Source organism: Lycium ferocissimum, chromosome 7 (genome assembly GCF_029784015.1).
Source record: "Lycium ferocissimum isolate CSIRO_LF1 chromosome 7, AGI_CSIRO_Lferr_CH_V1, whole genome shotgun sequence".
Taxonomy (NCBI): domain Eukaryota; kingdom Viridiplantae; phylum Streptophyta; class Magnoliopsida; order Solanales; family Solanaceae; genus Lycium; species Lycium ferocissimum.
The window spans coordinates 60941023-60953879 of record NC_081348.1 but is presented as its reverse complement, the minus strand read 5'-3'; positions in this window follow the sequence as shown (position 1 = coordinate 60953879).

Below are 12857 nucleotides of genomic sequence, written 5' to 3'. Positions count from 1 at the left end.
TTGCTCTTCATCAATCTATCACTTCTACAAGTACCCTTTCTTTACCTAAAATCACTAAAGCTCTTGATAGCAAACTCAAATACAAGAGTAGGAATCATTTACATACCTTGAGGGGTCAAGAATCCCTAGAATCACTTTAACTTCAACTCCCTAAGCTTCCCATTCTTGGAGAAACCCTAGAAATAACCTTCTTCTTCACAAGCTTGGGTTTACGGGGTCTGGGTCTTGTCAAATCTTCACTACTATGCCATAAATGTTGGGAGAGCAAAATATTAGGGTTTTCTGGCTTGGGAATGAGAGAAAAAAGACATAAAGTCGTGGACCACGTATTTATACTCGGAGAATTAAATGCTTCAGTGGTCCGTTTCGACGAGCGGGTCGATGAACCGTTGACGTGTCGACGGTCCGTCGATGTGCTCGTCGACCTGCGCCTGCAGAATGCAGGGCTGCGGAACCTTGACGACGCCGCACAACGATGGTCCGTCGACAGGTTCGACGACCCATCGAACTTGACTGGTGTCTGCAGACTTTTCCGCTTCATTTCGGATTTACGTCGATTCGATTCGTTCAACTTCTAATCCTGTAAATCACCAGGAATACCTGCTGGTACCATTGCAAACGGGGTAAGACACTTTCTATCTCCAAAACTCAGGCTCGAGTCTCAATTCCCAAGGCGTACTCAACTAAGAAATCATAAGTTCTACCACTACGAAAACGATGGGCGTAACAAAATACCCCAGTCACTGCCAGTCGGCCGCTTTCGCAGTCAACAAGCCGCTATAGCGGTCACCCAACCGCTATACCGCTATAGCGCCCACCAGACACCCGAAAATTCTAGTGTCTTCCAAACTTGAAATCGACACCCGGAACTACCCCGGAACCTTCCGAACACAAACCAAATATGCAGATATACATAAAAATGCGCTACGAATGCACTCGTGGCCTTAAAATTCCCAACGAAGGTCTCGTTTTCCAAGTCAACTCCCCAACGGCCTAAAATAAACTTTCCAAACCAAGCCCCAAAATGCACCCGAGTGCATTGGGAACCGAATCAAATATACATACAAGTTCTAAACGACTATCCGGACCTCTCGGAATCGACGGATATTCAAAAAAGGTCCGTTTACCCAAAAGTCAACTATGAGTCAAACAGTTTTCACTTAAAAGCCAAATTTTCCAAAAGTCACATCAAAACTCACTCCAATGCCTAAAGAACCGTACCACCTGTCCCCGCAAGTCAAAATGGTACTAATAAGGCTCGAGGATGAGTTAACGGGGAAAATGGTCAAAAACGCAATAACGGCCGAACAGGTCGTTACATATACTCCCTCCGACCATTTTTACTTGTACTGTAAGCTAAAAATAGATTTTCACTTTTACTTATTCAGTTTGAAAAATCAAGAGATAATTTATCATTTCATACTTATTTTACCCTTATCCTTAATGGAAAAATCAAATCTACCACATTGATTTTGGCCACAATAGCCCAAATAGGGCTAGGATAGTAAATTCACATGGGTATCTAGATCATATATGTGAAGTCAATGACATTTCTACCCTTTCCTCCCAAAGTTCATCTTACACCATTAATGCATTTTGACCTATTAATTACTTTTTCTTTTTTAAGATTACCTATTAATATTTGTATGCATAATTACGTGAAATTAGTTGAGCATTTTCTTCAAGAGAACAACTTATTCTAGAGATATGTAGTGATCCTTTTCACCTTTTATTTTCACTTTTTCTTCTTCTTAATTTTGTGCATAATGATTAGTAGAAAATAATGAAATTAATCTAATATCTTAAAAATGCCTTCCTACTAACGATTATTCCAAAACAAGAGAAAATGAACCAATTTTGCTCTTGAACTATTTGATATAATAATACAATATATAAATTGTATATGTAATTGAATATTTTCGTACAATATTTGATATTTTGGTATTTTTCTATAAGAACCGAATACCATTTTAAAAAAAATGCATATCAAGTACCGTAATATAGAAATGGAAGCTACAAAAATTCCGATTTCGGTATTTATGAGAGTATGCGCACCCTTAGCTTTTTGTCTTAACATTTGTGGTTCTTTATTTTTAAATGACCTTGAATTTTCTAAAGAAATAATGATATATTTTTAGGAGGAAATATGGACAATAAAATGTGAATAGGGTGCAACCCTTGCTTGCTAATGAAACAGACATTAGTACGTCGATATTTTTTAGTTTTTACAATATTATTGGATATTTTACAACCACAATAGTTTTTTGAGCAGTTATCATTTCTAAGGTGTAATTTTAGTTGAAGAGGAATGGTGACAATTTTTGCCTCACAACAGGTGGACATGGGTGAATTGTGAATTATACCCCATCCGGTTCAAAAAGGGTGTCTACTTAGCCATTTACACACCTCTTAAGAAAATACTATTTTCTAGGTAATTTGACTAAATTACCCATAATTAAATTGGCATTGGGATTTGGTCACTGAACACTTAATAAGGGCAAATCTGAAAAAATAAGGTTAATTCTTTCTTGATTTGATAAGTGGACACTCTTTTTAACCAAAAAATAAAGGCCAAGTGGACACTCTTTTTGGACCGAAGGAGTATTGTTTATACTACGTATTTGTTAAACCTAGAAGTGTTTATACTACTTATTCATATGTTATTATTATATTTTTCACAAATTCAACCCCACTCTCCTCCTCTCCGGGGGAAGGAAAAAAAAAACAAGGGCAAAATTGGTTCCCTTTCTCTTGTTTTGGAACAACCATTAGTAGGAAGGGTATTTTTGAGCTATTTGGATAATTGGCGAACATTTTGAGCTAAAAACGTAACGGCAAGAGCATTTTTTAGCCAAAAAATATAACGGAGGGTAAATCTGACCTATTTCGAATAGCATAGGGGTATTTTTGGGTGTTTTCCTAAGAATCAATTAACATTCAAATAAAAGAAATAAATGAAAAAGTTAATCTTTAACAATACATCATTTATATATGTGCCTGTAAGTTGTAACCTCAAGACTTATGAAGCTCATGTTTATTTTATTGCAACTTATTACTTTTGTATGTAAAAAAAAAAATATAACATTTTTGTATGTAAAATCAATTATTTATTGATGATTTTAAAGATATTTATGTATTTTTTGTATTTTATTATTTTCAGATAATTTCTATTAAGCACTCATTTTCAAAGAAAATATTCATGTTGAAAGACTTTAAAGTTTGTGGACATGTGTATCATTAACTATTTTTAATAAGTAGTCAAAAGTAATTTCATATATCTAAGAATTCAATTTTAAATAAGTTCTCATATATTGATAAACATTGCGGTGGTGTTGGTGCATTTAGTTTTGATAAATTAATAATAATAAATTTAATGACATTTCGTAGCAACAACAACAACAATAACATACCCAGTGAAATCCCACAGTGTGAGGTCTGGGGAGGGTAAAATGTACGCAGGCCTTACCTCCATCTCGGAAGATAGAGAGGCTGTTTCCGGAAGACCCTCGGCTCAAGAGAATGATGAAATAATGATGGATTTTTGTTTACATCAGAAAATAAATAGAAAAAATATGTTAAAATAATGAAGAATTTGCGATTAAAAATGAAATGTGTCCCTAATTTTTGTTGCAGAAAGTTTTTGACAAAAAATTCCTATCGCTTACATTATTATTCATATTAGTTTTACATAATTTTATTTTATTAAATTAAAATAAAAATCTAAAATCTAATATGGTATCTTTTATTTTCCGCTGAGGAAGATGTTAATATGGTTGGTATCTAAGTCCAATTCTTATTAAATAAGTACTAGTTGTAAATTCCAACTTTAAAAAATAATGAAATTATATCTAATTAATGTGTGAAAAGTATCATATAAATTTCAAAATAACTACATTTTTTTCAAGAAGTAGCAAAGGAATATCGCTATCGTGGGGAAAAAAATGTTGGATTGATCGAAAGGGAGGAGAGCAATATCTTGTGGAAAAAGGCAATTGCCTGGCAAGATCCGAGTCTTACATTGTAATATTCCTTTACTATCTTAATAACTTATTCACTATCGTAAATCAAATTGTACACTGTATTTACGAATAAAATTAATATCATTTATATACAAAAAGGGTCTTGTCTCTCTTGTGACTTTTATTTGATATTTTATAACACTTTTTATGTTATTAAAATTATAATGTTAAAGATTTAATATGGTTTATAAGTGTGTAGCAAAACTAGCTAGTATAAGTAATTCATATTAAACAAAGTATTACTTATAATTTCACATGTAATTTAAATAAATATTAATTAAATAGATTATTTGATTATATCAAATTGAAAAAACCCACATGTTGTATTTCTACATTGACACTAATTATACCCAATATAGATTAGTAAACAATTTGTAAAGCAGTATTTTTTCTGAGTAGACCATAATTTTTTTAATAAGTAAAGTGTACAATTTTTTAAATTAAATAAACCGTATAGTTTGCTATATACATCAAATCAGGGGCGGGTCCACAGTACTATGTGGGGTTTCCCGGGAACCCATAACCTTGGCTCGGATCTTATATTCCTTTGTAAAGCCGGTGAAAATATAAAAATTTTGAGCTGGGAACCAGTACAAAAACTTGATGTTGATTCCCCGGTGAGAAAGTAAGCAGCGAAATCTTGGTTACCCCATTGACTAGGGATCGATTCCCTTTGTTTACATTTTATATAATATACTTGTTTATACTTTTTCCTTCTAAAAACCCCATAGTAAGTCAAATTAAAAAGAGTTCTCTGCAATACAATCTCTCCTTCATTCTTTTGCCTCATTTTTCTTCTTTTTGTTTTCTTCTTATATTGTAATATAATTTCTCAAAAAAATTGGTTATTATTATTATTATTAGTTTGAGATTGTTGGGAATGCATAAGTTTCAAATTCTGGATCCGCCTCTGCATCAAATACAAAAAGTATGTAGAGACTATTCATCTTCATTTGTATGGAAATATGGATCAATTTTAGTTGGTCAAATGTTTTGGGAATAAGAATAAATCATTGTATTTATTAGTGTGTTTTGGAGGAAAACATTGCAAAGTCAAAAGAAGGTTATGATAGTCTTTTTACAGGTGTGGCCACATTTGGGCCAAATAAGTGTGGTCATTTATTGTATTCTTATCCATATAATTTTCACTTATTATTGTGTCATGCCCGTGTAGTGATGCCCTTCTATGATTTTGTTTCAATAAAGAAAGAAGGGATTAAGGGCTCTTTGGTTGGAAGGATTAAGTGGGCTGTTTGGTCGGAGGGATTAAGTGGGCTATTCTTTATGTTTTTTTTTTTTTTTTATGTTTTTGGTATATGTACATTTGAAGTTAAATCTTTTTTTATGTTTGGTTGAGGTTATTAATAATTTAAGATAAGATAAATTTTATATCAAAATTATGGAATTATCTATCTCGTATAAAAAGTCAGACGAATAATCCTGGTTATAATCCCAAGTCAACCAGGTTTTGAACTAAAAGATATACTATAATTTTACTTTATCCTTCTTTCTGTGTCCTTATTTCCTTTCTTTTTCCTTCCATTATCTCTGTTCCAAACAAAGAATTAAATGATGGAACCAAGTACAAGAAGACACAAACAAAAGCGCGAATAGGTTCTACTACACAGCTAGTCAAGATATGATCCAACACCTATATATTAATTTCTTCACTAATTGGAACCATTGACTCAATCAATCAACGGATGGTCTATTTGAATAGTCTCATTCCAAAAGACTAAGTCCGAACCACTCCATGATGAAGCCACCCGTGAATTGATGTTTGTTTGCATAAGAGGGAAGGGAAAGACGTAGTGACAGAGACACCCTTTAATTTATAAAAGGAACTGTTCGACACCGTTTCATAAAAAAAAAAAAAAGTTCAGACACACACACACATATACATATATATACATTTTCTTGGTACGTGCATTGCACGTGTCTTTCAAATTATTAATATCTTATTTTTCTCAACATAAATAAATTAATAAAAGATGATCTTATTTTAGTGACTTAGTGTTGAACTCGAATCGATTGATATCTTCTGAATCGATGCGATTTTCAAGCATCATGTAACAAAAAGGTCCTATTATTTTTCGAATAATAAATATCAAGAATTATGTTTTAGAGATATAAGATATAAAACAGATATTCCAATGGACTTTTTCGAATAATGAATATCTTTGAGAGCTTCAATTTTCTTAGGCTCCAGTTTGAAGATGGGTGATGAATATAAATTATTCATGTATTTACATATATAAATATAGAACTTTCAAATAAAAATATGAATAAATATTCATCTCCTATATTTCCTAACAAGTTTTGCAGGGGAAAGATTAATTGAGGAATAAACGACAACAAGCAAAACATGAAGAAAAAGAAACAAAAACTAGTACACGTTGGAAGCAAGAACAAGTGCTATAAAGTCATGACTTCAATTCTTGAACTTAAAGTCACAACTTCAACTCCTAAAGTCACTGCAATATTCTCTATAAGTAGCAATGAATGTTGTATTGAAAAGGAGAACCATTGGCTAGACATAAGAATTAATCTTGGTTTCTGTCTTTCTTTTCTTTTCCTTTTGTCTTTCTAGGAATAATATTTTTCTTTTTAAATTTTTTTATCGGTTTTTATCTGTTATCCATAATGGAGTAATTTCTTTTTATTGAGATAGCTGATGAAGCTTAATATATTTATAGTATTATCTCAGTTGTAATGCATGCTTCGCCTGAGACTTTTTATTTACATCTCCATATTATGCTGGAATAATAGCTTTTATTTAATTATACTTGTCACACCTATCTATTTAATCTCTACATTATTCTTGTATCAATTTTGTAATTCTCGCGGAGCAAAATTAATATGTAATAACTAATGAATAAAATAGTAGACTGAGAGTAATTTTTAGTAAACTATTTCTCCAAGTCTGTAATCTTACTTGCTTCAGTTTTAATTTTCACCGAGGAATTGTTGTAGGCTAGATTATTGGTTTAATGATCTTTATCTTGTTTCTTTTAGTCCTAATTCTCAGGGAGGTATTGACTCAAATAAGTTTAAGCTTTGAGGAATGCTTATCTTATTTTTTTCAATTCTAATTCTCACAGAGGGATTGACTCAAATATGTTTATTAATTTAAAGACTAATCGCAAGATGTCTTTATACCTTTTAGCACAATTTAGGCAAGAAAAATAGTTTGGTTTAATCATCACTAGTAACAGACCAATTAATTTACATAACTTCACGGAGTGTTATTAATTGATTATTTCTTAGTGAATAAAATATAATTGTATTAGCAATAAACAATTTTTCTTTAAAGAAATATATGTAGAAATTGAGATTTTATTACAATGATATTATCAAGTGAATTCAATGATTCCCAACAATTTTTAAAATAGAAATCTTCCGATAGTTCTTTGTTGTTTAAGTACTTTATTATTTCAAAAACCTCTTTTCATCAATTTAATTTGATTCTCTCAAATAGTAACCAAGACATACAAATCTGTTGTCACGACCCAAATCAGGGATCGTGCGGGCACCTCCCAAATCCCACCTAGGAGGCGAACCCTTTTTCCCAAAACACTCATATTATATAAAGAACGAATAACACAACATTAAACAATTCCCATTATCCATTAAAATCAAAATTTATACAAGAAATACTTTTACAAATATCAATTTCTAAAATCGGGTCTAAACTAGTACAAGAGCTTGTAAGATTTAGAACTGAATAATGTTAACACAATAGAGCACAACCTCTGTTTTGGAATAGAATTAATAGAAGTCTTCAAGATAAACGTCGGAGAATCCTCGGAAGCTACTAGTCCACAAACTCAACCTGTAGCAACTCTACACCCTGAATAGGGTGTAGCAAGAGTAGTATCAGTACAATACTCGTAGTGGTAAGTATTATAGGCTCACAACGATTAGAAGATCATATTAACAATAGCAAACAACATATAAGTATGGTAGGCAAATACTTAGTAAATCCACATAATCAGTACATGGAAGGGGTTCTACCACAATATATAGTACAACACTCAATCCTAAATATGAACTTCTACTCCACAATGAACTAACCACCTGATACGAGTCAAGATTCACACAAGTACTACCTAAGTCGTCAAATAGAAATAGCCATGCTAAGGACAATTGTAAAAAAAGTTCACACCCACTACTCAAGATATGACTACCCTCAACAGTATTCTCTTCCACCTCACTTAACAAGAGAGACAGGCCAATTCGCACATCAAGGATATACAATATTCTACTCGGGCTCGATTTATAAGTGCGGGGTCAAACAATACCACCAAACACAGACCAAGAATAGCATCACAGTACAGAAAGACCAACAATCGAGTCATAGCCTATGGTGAAGCACCTAAACACAAGTCTGCCAAGTTTACCACAATTCCTCAGGATGATCACAATCGTATGTACAATCCAAGAATCTGATCAATAGATGCAAAATGAGATGATAATGATGAATGAATATGCAATGCAATGGTACACACACGCTCCGAACAGAATACCTCCACGCCTCGATAGTCATGACCTATGGAGGAGTAGCATAAGTCCATATATATATATATATATATATATATATATATATATATATATATATATATATATATATATTGCGGAACGTGCAACCCGATCCAAAATATGTATAATATATGTTGCGCGCGCAACCCGATCCAATATATGTATAAAATATGTTAAGGCGTGCAACCCGATCCAATATAAGTATAATATATATGTTGCGGCGCGCAACCCGATCCAAATATATGAGTATGAATGCATGAGTGATATCAGTGCCAATGAGAATCTATCAATATCAGGTGTGCCACACATGGACACATATCACAATAATCTATCAATATCCACTGTGCCACACATGGACACCTATCACTATGTCACGAATAAATCACAACCTTCCTCTTTACAAGACAATGCCCAATAAATGAGAGATACGGGTTCACAACATGATAAGGCAACTCACAACATGTCTAGAATCACACACGTGGCAACAAGCCAATAGATCACAACAAGACAACGAGCCACAATCAAACAACAATACCAACCTAAGTAACCCATCCCTACTTCTTACCCGAAGGTGTACATGATTTCTCCAATAATCACTAACTCTACAAATGTATCGCTAACCGAATTTAACCATAAGGTAAACTAGAATCATCAATAGGACTCAACAATATGCGACAGACTCAGTTATGTTATACCGACACTAACACTCACAATCATGAGGCATCCAACATGAACAACGAGGCAACAACCACACATAACAGTACCAACCCAGAACTATCAAACCCAACTCCATGTCCGGGGACCAAGGCATGCTTTCTTTATCAACCTCTACTGCACATCTATGAAATCCTAATCAGAGTCTAACTCAAGTAAGTCGTAACCTACCTCGAGGCCGAGCAGGTGCCACGAACATCCATTTGATCTTCATCTTCCTTTCCCGAACTGGAAGCCGGACGGGAGGGTCTAGGAATAGCAAGAAATCTGAGTGAGCAAGTGTCAAGCATTAAGGTATTCATACCCATTAGGACTCTAGAGAATCTAAATACACTCCGGGTCCATAAGGGTAAAATTGGAACTTTTCCTCAACTTAGGCTTTCTAGGTTCCCATTGACTAATAAGGTTATCTATATCAATACAAGTAATAAAAAGCATTCTTCCTTTTTAAATCCCCAAATTCAAGAAAACCAAGTCTTAGCCTATTTACAAAAATAGTGGAAGAATTAGGATATGGGGTTGGTTAACTAGCATAGAGTATGAATCTAAGGGTTCCTTCAAAAATGCCATGTTTTTAAGTAATGAAAACCCATTTTACCCTTCTAGGGTTTTTGCAAGTTAAGAAATCACCATTTTTATTGAACCCTATAATCAAACTTAATAAATAGAGGAAGAGATTCAAGGGAGAAGAAATAAATGAGGTCTAGATGTTACCTTTCCCAAGCACCCATGAGATTAGCTCTGAAAATGCCCCAAATGGTGGCTTAGATTGAGAGTTGGGAGAAAAATGAGGTCAAATCCCGATTGAACTTTAACTACTAGGTCTGGCCAGCGTCGTCCGCTGTGGAGAAGACGCGGCCACTAATGGCGATACATCGCTATGGAGAAAAGACTATCGCGGGGGCGGGCTCAAGGGAATCGACTCTTCCGTTGCGGCGGAAACGGGATCCGTTGTAACGGAAACCTTAAATTTCAACCAGCCTGCTATAGCGAGCAACAGATCGCTAGGGCAGACCCGCTGCAGCGGTCCACCCCTCGCTGTGGCAAAGTATTGGGCCCAGTGGCCCTACTCGATTAATAATTTCCTTCTAACTCGGCTACGGGTCAACTTAAATAGAAAAATCCCCTGCGTAAAACTAATGGTCCAACTGATCAAGGAGGTTTTAGGATGCAAATTAAGGAAAGTTCGGTAATGTCCAAACGGGTCATTACATCTGTAGCCTAGGTGGTTCCAATATCTGTGGAACGATATCTTAAACTATATAAGGTGAAACTACCTATGCACTTTGGCCTCGTTAATGGGAGAAATATTCACTCTATGTCTTTGTGTCTATGGTCTTCATACCTTCATGAGCATCACCAATAATAGACTTGTAAGGATATCCAGGTTCGCTTCCCCATTCATTTGGAATCGAGTCTGATTTTTTCATAATCAAATTGTTCTTAATTTCTATGTCCAAATTAATTTGTTGCATATTGAGCTATAGGTGCTCAGTCAACTGAGTTTGAGATTCTAAATTTCTGGCATAATTTAGTTTGTATGAGTGATTTTCCTCACTAGGTTTTTCTGATTCCTACTTATTTTCCTCCTTATCTACGATAACATATTTCTTGGCCATAGAGTTAGTAGCTATGAAAAAACATGCACAAATTCTTCAACAGATAAAAGTATAATTATTGAAAACCTTATATGATCTACTAGAATTAGAGTATCCAAGAAATATAACTTTACGATTTCTAGGATCAAGTTTTTCAAAATTTCCCTTAATGTTGTTGTGGACGAAGCATTTACATTTTTAAGGATGAAAATAAATTACATTGGGTTTCTTACCTTTCCACAGTTCTTATGGAGTATTATTCAGTCGAGATGAGTTTGCACCCGGGATCAACTCTTAGCCTGTTTTATTAGCCTTGGTGATGGATAAACTGGCACGACATATTTAAGGGGAGGCACCATGGTGTATGTTATTTGCTAATTACATAGTGTTGATGAGACACACAGCGAAGTTAACGATAGATTGGAGGCTTGGAGACAGACCCTAGAATCTAAAAGTTTCACGTTGAGTAGGACTAAAATGGAGTACATAAAGTACAAGTTTAGTGACGCAGCACACGAGATGAATATGGAAGTGAGAATTGATACATAAGTCATCTCCAAGAAAGGAAGCGTCAACTATATTAGGTCAATAATTCAAGAAAATGGGGAGATTGATGATCATGTCACACATCATATTGGAATGGGATAGATGAAATTGAGGCTCGCATCTGGTGTCTTATATGATAAGAATGTGTCAGCAAGACTTAAAGGTAAGTTTTGTAGAGTGGTTGTTAGAACAAATATGTTGTATGAGCCAGAGTGTTGGCCAGTCAAGAATTCACACATTCAAAAGATAAAATTAGTAATGAGGATGCTTAGATTGATGTGTGGGCATACTAAGAGAGATAAGATTAAAAACAAAAATATATAAGGAAAGTTTAGTGTGGCATTCGTAGTGGACAATATTTGGGAAGAGAAGTTGATATTGTATGGACATATGTAGAGTAGTAGAACAGATACCATAGTAGGAGGTGGGAGAGATTGGCAGTGATAGGTTTAAGGAGAGGTAGAGGTAGACCGAAGAAGAATTCGGGAGAGGTGTTTAGACAGGACATGAAACATGTTTAGCTTCGAGGACACGACCTTAGATAGAAGAGCATGAAGGACGAGGATTATGATGGAATGTTAGTAGGTAGTCGAGTGATTGCTTTCTTACCTGTTAGAGAGTATGATTCTAGTATAGAGTGAATCTACTACTCCTTTTCTCGTCATCATCCTCATCTTCATCATCCTCCTCCTCCTCCTCCTCCTCCTCCTCATCATCATCATCATCATTGTTTCTTTTACTTTAGGAGATTTATTACTTTTTTTTGTCATTATTTTTTTCTTTTTTAAATATTTTCATTATAGCCTTTTCACTCTTATATTTTTCAAACTTGAATTTTTTTTTTTTTTGAGCTGAGGGTCCATTGGAAAGAACCTCTCCACCCTACAAAGATAAAGGTAAAGTCTGCGTACTCTCCACTCTCCCTAGACCTTACTTGTGGGACCGCACTGGATATGTTGTTATTGTTATTGTTGTGTGGAGTATTATCCAGTATGGAACGTATTAAATATTGGTTTAAGATATGGTATGTGAGATGTAGTAACCTTTTTCTCTTTTTACTTTCTTGCAAAAAAAACAAATTTCTTTAGAGCATCATCATTGGGTGCTAGAAAAATTACTCAAGTAAAACGTTAGTAGTCATCAATAATAATAAATGTATATCTTTTACTGTCGATGATTACAGTTCTAGTGAGACCGAAAGGTCCATATGCAGAAGTTGTAACGATTTAAAAGTGGATATAATATCTTTATTTTTGAAGAATGAAATTGCTTTGCTTACCAAATTGGCATGCATCACAAATGTGGTCTTTGGAATAATTAAGCTTAGGAAGGCTAATAACTAAATCATGCTTCAAAAGTTTCTCAATAATATGCATGCTAGCATGTCCTATTTCTTATGCCATAACCATGGATCATCAGAAATGGATACTAAACATATATC